The sequence below is a fragment of the Ovis aries genome, chromosome 25 (assembly GCF_016772045.2).
Source record: "Ovis aries strain OAR_USU_Benz2616 breed Rambouillet chromosome 25, ARS-UI_Ramb_v3.0, whole genome shotgun sequence".
NCBI lineage: Eukaryota > Metazoa > Chordata > Mammalia > Artiodactyla > Bovidae > Ovis > Ovis aries.
Window position 1 is genome coordinate 17,701,280 of NC_056078.1, and position 20,378 is coordinate 17,721,657.

The following is a 20,378-nucleotide window of genomic DNA, read 5'->3' on the forward strand; positions in this document are numbered from 1 at the left end:
ATTAAAAAAATTCTACTTCTGCTTCATTAACTACATTAAAGCTTTTGACTGTGTGGATCACAACAAACTGTGGAAAATTTCTTAAAGAGATGGGAATACTTGACCACCTTACCTGCCCCCTAGAAGCCTATATGCAGAACAAGAAGCAACAGTTAGTACTGGACAGACTGGTTCAAAACTGGGAAAGGAGTATGTCAAGGCTGTATATTGTCACCCTGCTTATTTAACTTCTATGCAGAGTACATCATGAGAAACACTGGGCTGGAAGAATCACAAGCTGGAATCAAGATAGTTGGGAGAAATATCAACAATCTCAGATATGCAGATGACACCACTTTAATGGAAAAAAAAAGTGAAGAGGAACTAAAGAGCCTCTTGATGAAGGTGAAAGAGGAGAGTGGAAAAAGTTGGCTTAAAACTCAACATTCAAAAAACTAAAATCATGGCATCTGGTCCCATCACTTCATGTCATCTGGTCCCATCACTTCATGTCAAATAGATGGGGAAAAAGTGGAAAGAGTGACAGATTTTATTTTCTTGGGCTCCAAAATCTCTGCAGATAGTGGCTTACGTCTTAAAAGACATTTGCTCCTTGTAAGAAAAGCAATGACAGACCTATACAGGTATTAAAAAGCTGAGACATCCTTTACTGATAAAGGTTCATATGGTCAAAGTTATGGTTTTTTCAGTAGTCATGTATAGATGTGAGAGTTGGACCATAAAGAAGGCTGAGTGCTGAAAAATTGATGCTATCAAATTGTGGTGCTGGAGAAGACTCTTGAGAGTCCCTTGGAAAGCAAGGAGATCAAACCAGTCAATCTTAAAGAAACTCAGTCCCAAATATTCATTGGAAAGACTGATGCTGAAGCTGGTGCTCCAATACTTTGGCCACCTAACGTGAAGAGCCTGTTCACTGGAAAAGACCCTGATGGTAGGGAAGATTGAGGGGCAAGAGCAGAAGGTGGTGACAGAAGATAAGATGGCTGGATGGCATCACTGATACAATGGACATGAGTTTGAGCAGACTCTGGGAGATAGTGAAGGACAGGGAAGCCTTGTGTGCTGAAGCCCATGGGGTTGCAAAGAGATGGACACGGCTTGGTGACTGAACAACAACAATAGCCTATGTTCAAATACCCCTGGTGTCTTAAAATACATTTTCCTATCACATTACAAACAAGTTCTGCATAATATATTTGGCTATATGTCTCTTTATAAAGCAAAACTTATCGACCTAAAAGTAGGAGTATCCAAGTCTACAAAGATGGTGGGAGAATTTATATATTTTTTTGCTAGGTGACTAAACAAGCAGTCAAAAATTCATCTTTGATAATGTTGGTAGGAATGTAAATTGCTATAGCCATTCTGGAAAATAATTCTTCAAAGAATTAATAATTCTTTGATCCAGAAATCCTACTCCTGTATATATTCAAAGGAAAGGAAATCAAAAGCGATATCTGCACTCCCATCTTTTATTGCAGCATCCCTCACACTAAGCCAAAATATGAAAGCAACCTAAGTGTCCATCAATGAATGTACGAATAAAGAAGATGTGTATATACAATGGGATCTTATTCGTCATGAGAACAAAGGAAATACTACAATTTGGGACAACCTGGATGAGTCTAGAGGGCATTTTGCTAAGTAAAATATGCCAGACAGAGAAAGACAAATAATATATGGTATCACTTTATATGTGGAATCTAAAAAAAAATCAAACTAAGAGACAGAGGGTAGAATAGTGTTTGCCAGGAGCTGGGGATGGGAGAAATGAGGATATCTTGATCCAGTGGTGCACAAATCCATTTATAAGGTGAATAAATTCTGAGGATCTAAATATATAGCATAGTAACTGTAGTTAGCAATACTGTATTATATACTTGAAATCTGCCAAGATTGTAGATCTTAGGCATTCTCACAAAAAAAAAAAAAAATTAAGGTGAAAATATCATTAAAGGTAAAGAAGAATTGACCTAACAGACATAAGCAGAACATTCTACCTGACAGTGAGAGAATTCACATTCTTCCAGGTGTACATGGAACAAACCTTAATTAATCCCATGCTGGATCATAAAGCAAGCTTCTACAAATTTGACAAGACTAAAATTAATCATGGCAGGATTAAACTAGAAATCAATAATAGGAAGAAAATTAGAAAATAACTCCAATTTCTGGAGATTAATCTCATACGCTTATATAATTTATGAGTCAAAGATGTCACAGTGGAAACATCTGAAACATAATAACAAGGGAGAAGACTTTAAGAAACTTGGGAAGGAGAGTTCTTGAACTGGGAACAAAAAGCATTAATTTATAATGGAAGCATTGTAAAACCAAGCTACATTAAAATTACACATTAAATAAGTAGTTTCTTATGGGAAGAAGGTAAAGTTAGTGAATTAGAAGGAACACAAAGAAAACTTCTTAAGGGGTGGGGTTGGTAATGTTCTATTCCTTGATTTGGTTAGTATTTATATGAGCAATTCACCTGTGTTAATTCATCAAGACATAAATTTATGACATACTTTTTTCTGTATGTATCTGAATATTTGCCAAAAATTATTGTAAAATATAAAGTTCTTAAGCATAAAAATAACCCTCCAAAAAGCAACTCCTTTAAAGATTAAAAAAATGTAAAACTAAAAAAAGTCTAAAGGCAACTTAGAAACTTACTCCGTATTAAAAGATTAGGATTCAATAATGTTATGGCAAAGATATTGATAGGATATTCTCCATTTAAAATTTTATGTGGAGAAGCCATGACCTAAAATGAACATGGATAACTTTTTTCACTTAATTTTTTTATTGTGGAAAAATGCACATAGAAGTATATGTAAGGAGATCACATCAAAACCTATGAAACATTGCAGCAAAAGCTATACTAAAAACTGAAAATATTAGCCTTTAAATGTTTGCATCACCAAGGAAAAAATAACAAAAAAAAAGGATGCATTTTTAGTATATCTCTTAAGAACATTGGAAAAAATTAATAAAATAAACTGAAAGAACTAGAAATATGGAATTTAAAGATAGGAGATAAGAAAGTTAATAAATGTAAAGCAAAAAAAAAAGATAATAATGCTCTCAAAAATACAGAAGAGTAACAAAATTAAACTCTTCTTGAGTCTGATTAAAGAAAAATAGAGTAGTCCCCAAAGGTCTTTCAGCCAATCACCCTGGGATGTGGCCCCTCTCATCAGTGGGCAGAACCAGCCCTCAGTCCTCCGGGCTCCAAAACCAGCCATGCCAGGAACTGGACCTGCCTACCAGTGGGCCAGAACCAGCCAAGGACACCCAAGGCTATGCAGAAATCTGCCAGGGCCTAGCCCTGCCCAATAGCAGGTCAGCAGCTGGTCCTACCGTAACAGAAGGACCTATGCAGTACATAGTAGGCACCCCAGAGCATACAGCTCTGGTTACTAGCATACTGCTGAGCTTCGTAGGAAGTCTCCCATAGGAGGCCACTTCTCCAAGATCTAAAACCATAACCAACTCACTTAACACAGAGAAATAAACACAGAGAATTAGGGGAAACGAGGAGATGGAGAAATACACTCTAAATGAGGGAACAAGACAAAACCTCAGAAAAAGATCTAAACAAAGTGAGATAAGCAATCAACCTGATAAACGGTTTAAGGTAATGATTGTAAAAAATGCTCAACAAACTAAGGAGAAGAGTGGATGAACACAGTGAGAATTTAACAGGGTCAGAAAATACAAAGAAGAATCAAATGGAGTGCAAATACAAAGACTAAAAGAGATTACTACAAATAATTATATACCAATAAAATGGGCAACCTAGAAGAATGGGATGCATCTTTGCTGCTAAGTCACTTCAGTCGTGTCCGACTCTGTGCGACCCCATGGACTGCAGCCTACCAGGCTCCTCCATCCATGGGATTTTCCAGGCAAGCGTACTGGAGTGGGGTGCCATTGCCTTAGCAATACACAATTTTCCAAGACTGAATGAGGAAGAAATAGAAAATATGAGCAGACTGACTGAAAATATGAGCAGGAGTGAAATTGAATCATTAATTTAAAAACTCCCAACGAATGAAAGTCCAAATCTTCTGGCTTCACAGATGAATTCTACTAAATATTTAAAGAAGAGTTAACACCTATCCTCAAACTATTTCCCCCAAAATTGAAGAATAAATGTTTCTTAACACATTCCATGAGGCCAGCATCACCCTGATACCAAACCAAAGACCCAACCTCCTCCCACAAAAGAAAATTATAGACCAATACTGATATTGGATTTAAAACTGAATGAAATAGATTCAAAACTCCTCAACAAAACACTATCAAACCAAATCCAACAACACTTCAAAAGGATCATATACCAAGATCAAGTGGGATTCATCCCAGGTTTGGTTCAATCTCTGCGAATCAACATGATGAAGTGAAAGTCGCTCAGTCATGTCCAACTCTTTGCAATCCAATGCAATCCAATGGACTGTACAATCCATGGGATTCTCCAGGCCAGAATACTGGAGTGGGTAGCCTTTCCCTTCTCCAGGGGATCTTCCCAACCCAGGGATCGAACTCAGGTCTCCTGTATTGCAAGTGGATTCTTTACTGGCTGAACCACGAGAGAAGCCACAAGGGAAGATATGTCTATTTAACAAAGTAAAGAATCTCAATGATCAGAAAGAGCTTTTGATAAAATTCAGCACCCATTTTTTAAACATAAAAACTCTCCAGAAAGGGGGTATAGAATAAAATCCCTCAAAACAATAAAGGTCATATATGACAAACCTGGCTCTTGAGAAACCTATATACAGGTCAGGAAGCAACAGTTAGAACTGGACATGGAACAACAGACTGGTTCCAAATTGGGAAAGGAGTACATCAAGGCTGTATATTGTCACCCTGCTTATTTAACTTCTATGCAGAGTACATCATGAGAAACGCTGGACTGGAAGAAGCACAAGCTGGAATCAAGATTGCCGGGAGAAATATCAATAACTTCAGATATGCAAATGACACCACCCTTATGGCAGAAAGTGAAGAGGAACTAAAAAGCCTCTTGATGAAAGTGAAAGAGGAGAGTGAAAAAGTTGGCTTAAAGCTCCACATTCAGAAAACGAAGATCATGGCATCTGGTCCCATCACTTCATGGCAAATAGATGGGGAAACAGTGGAAACAGTATCAGACTTTATTTTGGGGGGCTCCAAAATCACTCCGGATGGTGATGGCAGCCATGAGATTAAAAGACGCTTACTCCTTGGAAGGAAAGTTATGACCAACCTAGATAGCATATTCAAAAGCAGAGACATTACTTTGCCAACAAAGGTCCATCTAATCAAGGCTATGGTTTTTCCTGTGGTCATGTATGGATGTGAGAGTTGGACTGTGAAGAAAGCTGAGCACCGAAGAATTGATGCTTTTGAACTGTGGTGTTGAAGAAGACTCTTGAGAGTCCCTTGGACTGCAAGGAGATCCAGCCAGTCCATTCTAAAGGAGATAAGTCCTGGGTGTTCATTGGAAAGACTGATACTGAAGCTGAAACTCCAGTACTTTGGCCTCATGTGAAGAGTTGACTCGTTGGAAAAGACTCTGATGCTGGGAGGGATTGGGGGCAGGAGGAGAAGGGGACGACAGAGGATGAGATGGCTGGATGGCATCACGGACTCGATGGACGTGAGTCTGAGTGAACTCCAGGAGTTGGTGATGGACAGGGAGGCCTGGCGTGCTGCGATTCATGGGGTCGCAAAGAGTCGGACACGACTGAGCGACTGAACTGACTGACTGACTGATGACAACCCAACAGCTAAGACCATACTCAATGATGAAAAGCTGACAGCATTTACTCAAAGATCAAGAACAAGAGAAGGATGTATGCTCTTGCCAGTTTTACTCAACATAGTATTGGAAGTTCTAGCCACAGCAATCAGACAAGGAAAAAATAACAGACATCCAAATTGTAAAGGAAGACAGTTTGCAGATGACATAATATTGTATATAGCAAATCCTAAAGATGTCACCAAAACTATTAGAACTAATAAATGATTCAGTAAAGTTTCAGACAAATAGGTGGCAGATAAATGGGGAAACAATGAAAACAGTGAGAAACTTTATTTTTGGGGGCTCCAAAATCACTACAGGTGGTGACTGCAGCCATGAAATTAAAAGACACTTGTTCCTTGGCAGAAAAGCTATGACCAACCTAGACAGCATACTAAGAAGCAGAGACATTACTTTGCCAACAAAGGTCCATCTAGTCAAAGCTATGGTTTTTCCAGTAGTCATGTATGGCTGTGAGAGTTGGACTATAAACAAAGCTGAGCACCAAAGAATCGTTGCTTTTGAACGGTAGTGTTGGAGAAGACTCTTGAGAGTCCCTTGAACTGCAAGGAGATCAAACCAGTCAATCCTAAAGGAAGTCAGTCCTGAATATTCATTGGAATGACTGATGCTGAAGCTGAAACTCCAATACTTTGGTCACCTAATGTGAAGAACTGACTCATTGGAAAAGACCCTGATGGTAGGAAAGATTGACGGTGGGAGGAGAAGTGGACAACAGAGGATGAGACAGTTGGATGACATCACCAACATGATGGATATGAGTTTGAGTAAGCTCCAGGAGTTGGTGATGGACAGGGAAGCCTGGTGTGCTGCAGTCCATTGGGTCGCAAATCGTCTGACATGACTGAGCGACTAAACTGAACTGAACTGAAAGTTTCAGATTATAAAATTAATATACAAAAAGTTGTTGTGTTTCTATACATTAATAACAAACTATCAGATAGAGATATGAAGAATACAATCCTATTTAAAATTATATCATGTATGAAACGAATCGCCAGTCTATGTCCGATGCAGGATACAGCATGCTTGGGGCTGGTGCACGGGGATGACCCAGAGAGATGTTATGGGGAGGGAGGTGGGAGGGGGGTTCATGTTTGCGAACGCATGTACACCTGTGGTGGATTCATGTCAATGTATGGCAAAACCAATACAATATTGTAAAGTAAAATAAAGTAAAAATTAAAATTTTAAAAAAATTATATCAAAAAGAATAAAATACCTAGGAGATAACCCAACCAAGGAAGTAAAAGCCTTGTACTTAGCTAACCATAAGCCACTGATGAAAGAAACTAAAGACACAGACAAATGGAAAAATACACTGTGCTGAAAATTTTGAAACATTGATATTGATAAAATGTCCATATTACCCAAGACAATCTATAGATTTAATATAATTTCTACAAAAATACTTTTGCAGAACTACAGCAAATAATTCTAAAATTTGCATGGAAACACAGAAGACTCCAAATAGCCAAAACAATCTTGAGAAAAGAAGAACAAAGTTGGAGGTATCATGCTCCCTGATTTCAAATTAAACTACAAAGCTACAATAATCAAAACTTGATTGTACTGGCACAAAAACGACACATAGATCAACTGAACAGAATAGAGAATCCAGAAATATACTTATTTAATCAATTAATCTATTTCAAAGGAGATAAAAATATATTTATACAACAAAATATAATAATAATATAAAATTACCATAATATAATAACAAGTAATACCCTCTTCAATAAATACCATTGGGAAAAACATGAATTAATGCAGAAGTAGCAACTGAAATACTTTCTCGCACCGTATACAAAAATAAACTAAAAATGGATTAAAGACAAATGTAAGACATGAAACCATAAAACTTTCAGAAGAAAACGCAGGCAGTGTATTCTCAGACACTGGTCTTACAATATTTTTTTTTTGGATATGCCTCTTTGGGCCTGGGAAACAAAAGCAAAAATAAACAAATGGGACTACATCAAACTAAAAGCCTTTTGCACAGTGGCAGAAATTAGCAACAAAACAAAAAGGCAGTCTACTGAATCGCAGAAGATATTTGCAAATGATATATTTGATGATCAGATGTATATCTATATTTGCAAATGATATTTGCAAATGATATTTGCAAATGATATATCTGATGGTCAAATGTATATCAATAATATACAAATTATAGAAAGAACTCATGCAACTCAACATCATAAAACAAACAACCTGATTAAGAAATTGGCAGAGGACCTGAATAGGTATTTTTTCAAAGAAGACACATGAAAAGATGCTCAACATCACTAATCATCAGAGAAATGCAAGTGAAGGCCACAAGGGGATGATACTACCTCACACCTGCCAGAATGGCTATTATCAAAAAGACAAGAAATAACAAGTGCCGGTGAGAATGTGTAGAAAAGGGGACCTTAGCACAGTTGATGGAGATGTAAATTGCTGCAGCCACTGTGGAAGACAGTACAGAGGTGTGTCATAGAACTAAAATGGATGATACAGCAGTTTCACTTGTGAAAACAAAATGTTAACTTGAAAGATACATGCACTCCAGTGTTCCTTGTAGCATTATTTATTCAATATGATAGCTAAGGTATGAAAGCAATCTAAGTGTCCATCAACAGATGCATAAAGGAGATGTGGTATAGATGTTACAAGGACAGACTACTCAGCTATTAAAAAAATGAAATCTCACCATTCACAAAACTATGGATGGGTCAAGAAGGTATTATGCTAGTGAAATAAATCAGACAGAGAAAGATAAATACCACATGATCTTACTTACACGTGGAATCTAAAAAACAAAACAAATAAAGAAGCAAAATGAAAACAGACTCAAAGATAGAGTGAACAAATGGGTTTTGCTGGAAAGGAGAGGGCTGGTAAAATCAGAGAAATAGGTGAAGGGGGCTAAGAGGTACAAACCTCTATTTATATAATAATAAGTCATGGGGATATAATACACAGCATAAAGAATGTGGTCAAGAGTATTGCAATAACTTTGTATGGGGACAGATGGTTACCAGACTTATGGTGATCTTTTCATCATGTATGTAAATGTCGGATCATTATGTAGTACACCTGAAACTAACATAATATTTCAATATTTCAGTTTAAAAAAGAAAAAAATAGAACAGATAATACAGGTTTTACTTGATTCTAAGAAGGAATCATAGGATTCTGGGATGGGAAGAAAAACTTAGGCGAACCAGCACAGATAACACAGTACGGGGAAAGTTTTCCTAATCTAAGAGTGAAGACAACCTAGACGGAGGATATTTGGATCTAGCGAAGGGAAGATTTCTAGGATGTTCTTGAGGTTAGAAAGAGCATCGTGCATTGAAAACCACTCAGTTTCCATATTCAGGACCAAGCAAATGAGGATCATATGGGGTAGAACTTTGCTTGAATGTATGCATAATATCACAGAATCTGTTTTTCTTTGCCAATAACCACAGGATGGCAACAACAGGAAAAGGAAGAAACATCTTTGTATCAAGATATATACTATGGTAATATATGATATTACATGTAGATATAAACTGGATAAACAAGCCCTGTATAATATCTGAATGCTATTTGAAAGAGAGATTTTTTTTCTTGCTCTTATAAGCGTTCAACTCAAAGAATTCTACCTGTTTAGCTTATTTCCTCATGCAACTTAACACCACATATGTTAGTCATTTCCTGTGTGTCCAATCTACTATGTGGATAAATTGGATCTCCAGCAACCAGAAAGTATATGAATAATCTCTGTGAAGCTCTTACTCACTGTGCCTTAGTGATTTGAATACTAATTAGTATTTGTAAAGTAGGAGGAGAAACAGGAGTTAAGTAGTGGTTGATTTTCATCACCCGATAGTAACAAACATCATCACAATATTATTGCAGAGAATAGCATCCTCCTGTCCTTTCATCTTGTTAGTTTAAAGAAAATGAGTCTTTACCTCATTCTGCTAGGAAAGATTTGAAACAGATAAGGATAATTAAAACATGGTCTTCAAAAGGTATAAAAATAATAGTGAATAATAATAGTGAAACACTTGATATCTTTTCTAATTGTCACACCCACACACACAAGGGCTTATACAATAGGTTCAATTGTATATCTACAACTCAAACTTGTTCAGTATGTTAGTTATTATCCTACTCCCATCTCAGAAGGTACACCATGGACCTCTCCATCTTTCCTTCTAAATCTACTCTCCTGCATTTTCTATCTTCATATTCCTTCATTTTCTATGTTCATATTGCACAAACATTGACCCCCTTTCCAACAGAAATATGGGAGTCATCTTATCTCTTCAACTTTTGTTACATCCGCTAAAACAAAAAGACCTCCTGGGACTTCCCTGGTGGTCCAATGGTTAGGAGTCTGCCTGCCACTGCAGGGGACATGGGTTCAAGGTCAGGTCAGGAAGATCCCACGTACCATGAGGCAACTGGGACTATGTGCCCCAACTGCTGAAGCCCACGCTAGTCTAGAGCCTGAGTTCCGTAACAAGAGAAGACACTACTGTGAGAAGCCTGTGCATCACAGCTAAAGAGCAGCCCGGCTTGTTGCAACTAGAGAAGGCCTCACACAGCAGTGAAGACCCAGCACAGCCAGGGGAAATAAATCTCCCTGTCTTATTGATTTTACCTCCAAAATTATATTTAAATACCATATCTTCTTCATCTTCACAGCTACCACTTCAGGCCCTCATTCCAACTTTCAGATTCTTGTAATAGCCACTTAATTTTCTTTGGACTCATCTTGTGCCCTTCTCCAATTTATTTGGTGTGTACTGGTTCCAATCAATCCTTACAAAATGGAAATCTCATTGCCTCTCTTCCCAGTTTAAAATTCATCATTGTTCACTATAGTATTTTGGATTAAATACAACATTTTTCATTATGTCTCTAAAGTTATTCATGATCTGCACTTTACCTGTCTGCCATACATACCTGACACAATAGCCAGGCTGAGCTATTATACTTGTATTTAACTACATACCACACTGTGTATTCTTCTGGGCCCTTGCACACACTGCTATTGCCTCTCTTGAAGTTTTTTCCCACTTTTTTATACTCTCATATCTTTCAAACACTCCTCTAAACTGGCTACATTGTATTCAGCCCTAAAGATTCGGCTCAAATGTCGCCTTTCCCCAGGAATATGTATGTCTCTGATCTCCTGCCTTCATCAATCTGGGTTATATGGCCTTCTTTGTACTACTCTATGATGAAGGTTGGCAACTGTTTTCTGTGAAGGGCCAAATAATAAATATTTTAGGTTCTGATAGCATCCATGGGATTCTCCAGGCAAGAATACTGGAGTGGGCTGCCATTTCCTTCTCCAAGTAGGCTACACAACGGACCCTAAAAAGATCCATGTCTTAAAACCAGGAAACTATGAATGTTACTTTATTTGAAAAAAAAAAAAAAAGATTGTTGCAGATGTAATGGGTTGTCAGATGAAACCATCCTGAACCATCCAGGTGGAGACTAAATTTAATGATGTGTCCTTATAAAAGAAACATATAGGAGAAGATAGGTAGGAGAGGAGGATGCAATGTGAGCATAGAGACAGAGGGTGGAGCAGAGTGATGCCGCCATGAATTAAGCAATGCTGTCAGCCACTGGAAGCTGGATATGGCAAAAACAAAAAAAAAAGAAAGAAAGAAAATGGACAGCTTTGGAACCCTGCGGGGAGTGTGGTCCTGTCAACACCTTCACTTTGGATTCTGACCTACACGAAGTGACAGAATCAATTTCTATGATTTCAGCCCCCCAACTTAGCTAATCCAGGAACACATGTACAATCTCAGCCACCGCTATCCAAGTCTGCCACAGTAGTGTGAACGCATAGACAATATGTAAACAAACGGGCATGACTGTGTTCCAGTAAAAACTTTACTCACCAAAACAAACAGTAGGGCAGATTTGACCCACAGGTTGTAGATTGGCACTTACAGAGCAGTGATGATCATACTCCATTATTTCTCCTCTAGAATATAAGCATCTTGAGAGCAAGAACTATGATGTATATCTTAGAACTTCTGACTTAAGAATCTCAAACTTTAATTCCTAGAGTGGCCAGGCAGGTGAATTAAGTGAGTGAAGTAGACTGGATGAAAAAGTGAAAGTGTCCCCTAATGATGGCAACACCTGCTAGGATCCTGGCAAATATGGCCATGCCAGGGCATGCTAGTGCTTCCCTCGTAGCCCAATCAGCAAAGAATCCACCTGCAATGTAGAAGACCAGGGTTCAGTTCCTGGGTTGGGAAGATCCACTGGAGAAGGAAATGGCTACCCACTCCAGTACTCATGCCTGGGAAATTCCATGGACAGAGGAGCCTGGCAGGCTACAGTCTATGGGGTCACAAGACTCAGACACGACTGAGAGACTAAACCCCCACCAGGGCTGCATATCCAGGAGGACTACTATGTGAATGGTTAATGAGAAATATTCTTTGGAAGGAATGATGCTAAAGCTGAAACTCCAGAACTTTGGCCACCTCATGCGAAGAGTTGACTCACTGGAAAAGACTTTGATGCTGGGAGGGATTGGGGGCAGGAGGAGAAGGGCACGACAGAGGATGAGATGGCCGGATGGCATCACTGACTCCATGGACATGAGTCTGAGTGAACTCCAGGAGTTGGTGATGGACAGGGAGGCCTGGCATGCTGTGATTCATGGGGTCGCAAAGAGTCGGACACGACTGAGCGACTGAACTGAACTGATATATTTTGGGTTGGCCAAAAAATTCATTTGGAATTTTCCATAACATTTTGGGCAACCCAATAATTACAAGATAATAGAAGGGATAAATGAAGTAATAACTTTAAAAGTTTAGTCCTAAAGAAGGAAAGAAAAATAGAAAAAGTAGTAACAAAACAGCCTTAATAGAACATAGATATAGAAATCAAACTACGTCAGTTATTATTTTAACTGTGAATGAACTAAATACACCAAGTAAAGGTTTATGGTTGTCAGATTGGATTAAACAACAACAACAATATCGTGTTTAAAGCGTCACACTTTAAGCATATACAGGAATGTTAACAGTAAAAAACAAACAAAACATACGGCATGCAAACAATAGACAAAACAAAGGTAGTGTATCTATAGTAAAATCAGATAAGATAGATTTAACACAAAAAGAATTACCAAATTTGCAGATATAAAGTAAAAAGAACAATTAAGAAACCTCATAATTGTAAAAGGATCAATTCAGCAGGAAGCTATTTACAATCTTGAGTTTTTCTGTACTCCATAACAGCTTCAAATATTAAAGGAGAATGAACAGAATGAAAAGGCTCAGTGAACAGATGCATTCTCTTAAAGAAAACCTTCAGCATACTTTATTTAATAGCTCATAAGACAGTCTAACAACAAAAAAAAAAACAACTGTAAAAACAATACCCAGTTGACCAACTTGGCTTAACTGGCTTATGCTGTTTTTCAGTTGCTCAGGTGTCTGACTTGTTGTGATGCCATGGACTGCAGCATTAATTTGACAATTTGGGTGACATGCATAAGTTTCTAAAACTATATACATAATTTACCAAAATAGAAGTAGAAAATTTGACTAGTTCAGTATTTAAGCCAGTAGTTAGTTCAGTATTTAAGCTAACTAAGCCAGTAGTTAGCTTAGACATATTTTCTCTATTATTTAAAAATCTCTCCTAAAGAAAACTCTAGGCTCATATGGTTTGACTGGTAGATTCTTACGAAAATCTAAGGGAAAAAAATACCATGAATCTTGCACAATTTCATCTAGAAAACAAAAAGACAGCTGATCTAATGCAACTCTTTAGGAGCAATATAACCAGAATTCCAAAATCTGACAAGGACATGACAAGAAGGAATTAACAGAACCAATCTTTCATAAACACAGATGAAAAATCTTTAACAAAATATTAGACAATTGAATCTAGTGATATATAAGTTGAGCTTATTCTAGGAATGCAAGATTGGCTTAACATTTAAAAATTAACCCAATCATATTGATGTAAATAAAAGAAAACAGATTATATGACCATCTTGATAGATGCAGCAAAACAATTTGACAAAAATTTTCTCTTCATCATGTATTTTATATTTAAAAACAAAGCCTTCACAAACTTGGAGTAAAAGGCAACTTTCTTAAACAATTTGGAGAAGGAAATGGCAACCCACTCCAGTATTCTTGCCTGGAAAATCCCATGGATGGAGGAGCCTGGTAGGTTACAGTCCACGGGTCTAAACAATTAAAGAATATTCCCAAAACAACAACAACAATAGCAAACATCATACCCACTGGTGAAAAACTGAAAACTTTCCTTCTAACCTTGGGAATGTGATAAGGATGCCATTCTTACTATTTATAACTGATACTGTACTGGAGGTCCCAGCCACTGTGGTATATTAAATGTATACATATAAATATATATATATGAATTTGAAAAGAAAGAAAAGTTGTCATTATTTGTAGACAGCATAATTATATGGTAGAAAATCCAAAAGAATCTATAAATTCTGTGACCTAACATTGAATCTGCAACGTTGCTGGATAAAAGGTCATTCTTGAAAAATCATTTGTATTTCTATATATGATTTGCAAATAGAAAATTATATTTTAAAATATATTATTTATAATAGAATATATTGGCTACATAAAAATAATTCTTATAAAATAAATATCATATAAAATATTGGGTTAGCCAAAAAGTTTGTTTGGGTTTTTGTAAGGGTATGAAAAGCTTGAGTGAACTCTTTGGCCAACCCAATATTTATAATTCTCCAACACTGGAAACCAAAAAATCCTTGAGTGAAGCTACATATTTAGATAAATTTAGAAATAAACATTTCAGAAAGCTTTTAACATTCAGAAATCTCAATATTGTAAAGATGTCAATTTTTCCCAAATAAATCTATAAATTAACACTCCCCCAGTCAAAATTCTAGCAGGATTTTTGGGAAAGCTGACAAAGCTGATTCTAAAATTCATATGGAAATGAAAGGGCCAAGAATACCTAAGGCAACTGAAGAAGGGCAAAGCTGAAGATTCATTCTACCCGAGAACAAAACCAATCATAGTTAATGAGGACCTCATGGGATTGACTTAGTTATATAAACTAACCAGTGAACTAGATTAGAGGGCTATGCATGAATGGTCATCTGGTTCATGACAAAGGCAAAAATGCAATGGGTGAAAGAAGAGTATTCTCAATAAACGTTGCTGGATTAATAGGATATGTTAAAAATACATACATACATATATATATATATATATATATATATATATATGTACCTCTTCCTATACCATTACCCAAAAATTAATTCCAGATGGATTGCCAATCTAAACGTGAAAATACAACAATAAAGCTTTTAGAGGAGAACACAGGAAGACATCCTTTGATCTTGGAGTAGGTAGAGATTTCTTAAACAAGACATAAAATACATTAACACAGAGAATAACATCCCTATATATACATATATACACACACACGTATCTAACAAAGGAGTAATATCTAGGATGTGTATTAGTTAGTCAGTTCAGTCGCTCAGTCGTGTCCGACTCTTTGCGACCCCATGAATCGCAGCACGCCAGGCCTCCCTGCCCATCACCATCTCCCAGAGTTCACTCAGAGTCACGTCCATCGAGACCGTGATACCATCCAGCCATCTCATCCTGGGTCGCCCCCTTCTCCTCCTGCCCTCAAACTCTCCCAGCATCAGAATATTTTCCAATGAGTCAACTCTTCGCATGAGGTGGCCAAAGTACTGGAGCTTCAGCTGTAGCATCATTCCTTCCAAAAGAAATCCCAGGGCTGATCTCCTTCAGAATGGACTTGTTGGATCTCCTTGCAGTCCAAGGGACTCTCAAGAGTCTTCTCCAACACCACAGTTCAAAAGCATCAATTCTTCAGTGCTCAGCCTTCTTCACAGTCCAATTCTCACATCCATACATGACCACAGGAAAAACCATAGCCTTGACTAGATGGGCCTTAGTTGGCAAAGTAATGTCTCTGCTTTTGAATATACTAGCTAGGTTGGTCATAACTTTTCTTCTAAGGAGTAAGCGTCTTTTAATTTTATGGCTGCAGTCACCATCTGCAGTGATTTTGGAGCCCCCCAAAATAAAGTCTGACACTGTTTCTACTGTTTCTCCATCTATTTCCCATGAAGAGATGGGACTGGATGCCATGATCTTCGTTTTCTGAATGTTGAGCTTTAAGCCAACTTTTTCACTCTCCTCTTTCACTTTCATCAAGAGGCTTTTAGCTCCTCTTCACTTTCTGCCATAAGGGTGGTGTCATCTGCATATCTGAGGTTATTGATATTTCTCCCGGCAATCTTGATTCCAGCTTGTGCTTCATCCAGCCCTGCATTTCTCATGATGTACTCTGCATATAGGTTAAATAAGCACGGTGACAATATACAGCCTTGACGTACTCCTTTCACAATTTGGAACCAGTCTGCTGTTTCACACCCAGTTCTAACTGTTGCTTTTTGACCTGCATACAGGTCTCTCAAGAGGCAGGTCAGGTGGTCTGGTATTCCCATATCTTGAAGAATTTTCCACAGTTTGTTGTGATCTATACAGTCAAAGGCTTTGGCATAGTCAATAAAGCAGAAATAGATGTTTTCCTGGAACTCTCTTGCTTTTTCAATGATCCAACAGGTGTTGGCAATTTGATCTCTGTTTCCTCTCTGCCTTTTCTAAATCCAGTTTGAACATCTGGAAGTTCATGGTTCACATACTGTTGAAGTCTGGCTTGGAGAATTGTGAACATTACTTTGCCAGCGTGTGAGATGAGTGCAGTTCCACTGTAGTTGGGGCGTTCCTTGGTGTTCTTCAGTACCCTTGCCTTGAGGACCCCGTGAACAGTATGGAAAGATATGAGCCACCAGGAACTTCTAAATTAAACCACAGCTTGAGATTACTACTACACACTCACCAGAATGGCTAAAGTCAGAAAATGCCAAGAGTTGAAGGGGATGTGTATGTAGCATTTGGAACTCTCATACATTGTTAGAAGGTTTGTATATTGGTACATTTCTGACTACTATTAGGCAGTATCTGCTAAAACTAAAAAGGGTCCATACAATAGGATTTTATTTACCTGAAGCACACAGAGGCAAGCCTGAGCCCCTCTGCGATTCAAGTCAGGATGATGGTTACACGAATGGAGGAGGGTACAAGTGTTTGATAGGAATACCAAGGAGTATCTTGAGAAGCAGGAAATCATCCTGTTTCCTGATCTAGATGTTGGTCACAGGAATGTATCTAGTTGTGAAATTCATTCGGATTTACACTTACGATATGAAAAACTATTATATGTATATTCGTCTCCAGTAAAAAGTTCAAAATACACTAACAACTCATTTTTAGAGAGGAATTAGACTAGCAGGTCGAGACTGATGTACATCACTAATTTCACCTTACAATAATAATGTTCCAAAGAAGTTATCTTTTTAACTCACCTTATGATCTTAGCCCTGAGCCACATGATAAAATACCTCTCTTAACCCTAGAAAATAGCTCCTGTAACTGCCGTGATAGGTGAGATGGGGCAGGTGGGGGGAATCCTTCTTCCCAATCAGAAGATTTATTTCTATAGCCTATATGTTATTCTCAAGTTCAGTTCTCCATGCCTACACTTATAAGTGCCCACTTTCCCCCTCTTGCTTCTAGAAACAAATATAACTTTCAACTAAAACAGAAGAAAATGGCCTATATATTCTAGGTCCTAGAAAACAGGCCCTATTTTGACAAAACATCAGTTGCATAATTCATTTTTCACATAATCCAAACTCATTACCTAACAACACTTATATTTTAACTGTATCTTTTTCTGTATATTTTACTCCATAGCAATGTTTTCTACCTGCCCCCAACCATGTTCTTAGGGGAGATGTCTCAAAGGTTTATTTTCATATTATAAACTACTAAGAAAGGAACGGGCTGTGAAGTTTTGTGAATAATACTCACTGAGAATCTTCTGGCATAGCAGTCACGTATTGCACGTTCAACAGTTAGTTTTTGAGGACCCTTGGGGGGTCAGGCAATGATCTGAGCACTGGAGTACAATGGGATAATGGTCAAGCATAGGTTCTGAATTTAGGTAGTCTGTGTTTAAATTCCAACTAAATAATTTACCACTATTGGCACCTGGGAAGCCCAAATAATTTACTACCTGTGTAAATATGATCTATTAATTCTATTACTTTTGTGACTCAGCTTACTCATTTATGGGGCTTCCCTGATGGCTCAAATAGTAAAGAATCCACTTGCAATGCAGGAGACCCATGTTTGATCCCTGGGTTGGGAAGATCCCCTAGAGAACAGAATGGCAACCCACTCCAGTATTCTTGCCTGGAGAATTCCATGGACAGAGGAGGTCCGTGAGGTTGCCAAGAGTCGGACATGACTCAGCGACTAAGCACATGTGCTTGCACAACTCACACACTCATACACACACTCTCACCTATGGAACAGGGATACCAGGAATTTCTCTCTCATGGCCCTGTTAGGAAGGTTGAATGGCATATTATGTGAAAATCACTTAGAACCTTCCTTAGCATGCGGTAAACACACCATATGTCAGCTGTTATTACCAGAGATAACCTCATTTTTGCCAAATCGTCTGTTGACAAATGACAAACTTTATCACCACCACACCTGCCTGCCATGCCCTCTCTGCTAGATACCCCATCCACGCTAGCAAGGAAATGACAAACACATTAACTGAACTAGCAACTAAGATTGTTGTACTGGAAAGCCCTTGGTCCATTCCAGCCCCTGCCTTTTATAAGTAATGGCACTAAGGCCCAGAGATGTTGCCCCTCTTGGACTGAATCTCACACAGCTAATGAGGGAGTGAAACTGGTGTTAGACCTTGAGTCTGCACATTTCCAGGCCGGGTGTTGGGGGTGAAGAAACCTGTAAACTGGAAAATTAGAGCACTCTCTCAATTGGCTCATGTTTGATACCACCAAAGTATTAGTCTCTCAGTTGTGTCTGACTCTTTGTGACCCCATGGACTGTAGCCCAAGTTCCTCTGTCCATGGTATTCTCCAGACAAGAATACTGCGTTGCCATTTCCTCCTTCAGGAAGGATCCTCCTTCAGGGGATCTTCCAGACACAGAGATCAAACTCAAGTCTCCTGCATTGCAGGTGGACTCTTTACTTCTGAGCCACCAGGGAAGACTTGACTCCACCAAAGGGAGCAAGTAAATTGCACTCCTCCTAGTGGGGAAGGGGAAACCTCCCTGTAAATTGCCTATTTTTAGCCTCCGTATACCCTGTGCTCTCTGCTCTCACTCTGGCTAACAGACTGCTGTGGGATTTAAGGCACTTTCCATGGTGTTGCTTGGTGGTTGCCATGCCAACAAAATTTAACAGAAATAGAGTGTTCTAGTAGATTATTCTGGGGGAAGGCTTTAAAGCCAGATTACAGCTCTGATTCTTAAGCTTAAATGATGCAAGTGATTAACTGAGGCAAGTGATGCAAGTACTGGCACACAGTAGGTACACCATTACACTGGTGGAAAAACAAAACATGAATGCAGTTAATTGCATTAGGGAGATGAAGACCCAGCAGCAGATGCTACCTAAGTCAATCCTCAGTCAGCCTGAAACCAGTTCACTCATAATCACCTTGGATTTTAGTAATTACTTGGCAGTGTGTGAAATGATGTGTCTGATTCCAAAGGACTGTCTCTGCTCTTCAGGTCACTTACTTCTGCAACCCAGGGGACTCTGCACACACACTCACGTTGCAGACATGGAGAAGGGACAGGAATCTGACCTGCATTCCCTTCACAGGAGCTTTATACAAACAGCGGGGCCCTCTTCAGGTCTCCTAAGGTCGATTTCTGGTAAATGTAATCACCGTATTTACTATAAAACACACTTGAATTCTAGAACTAGGATTCGAATCAAGCCTAACTCCAGAGCTTGGACTCTTAATTACATTGATGTGATAATTCATTTGCACCTCTCCCCCAAATCTGAGATAATTACTGAGATATTTACAGTTAAAATCAAGGTTAAAATGAGTAACAGTACCTTCTGAGAATAGAGACACCCTGTGGACTTAAGAAGATTCATCAGAGTAACTGCAGATGAACAAAATCTGTTTTTGACAAGAAAACCCAATGGTAACTTTTATTCTGGTTTCATTTCATTAGACTAGAAATATTCCAAAAGAGGTTAAAAAAAAAAAAAGCTGAGTCATCTGTGTCCTTTAGAAAGGAAGAAACCTCTCTTTAGGATGGGAAATCCTCCCTTCTGCTGGGGGAACAGGGGGAGGGTGTATCTCAGAGATGGGAGTGCGAATGGTAGGGTCTCATTCTTTATTCACAACCCATATACTTTTCTAGACTTAGTTCTGCCAGTTAACTCAGCACCAGCATTCTCCGCTAGGAAGTATGGACTGTCTAGGCTAGTTATTCTGGGATGACAGTTAGAATGAAGAGGTCCTAACATATACACCCGCATCTTCCTGCTGGCAGATTTTCAAAGAAGACGCCCGGCCGTGCTTCACCCTGACGCACACTCTCCCGCTCCCCAATAACTGTAAAGTCCAAACAAA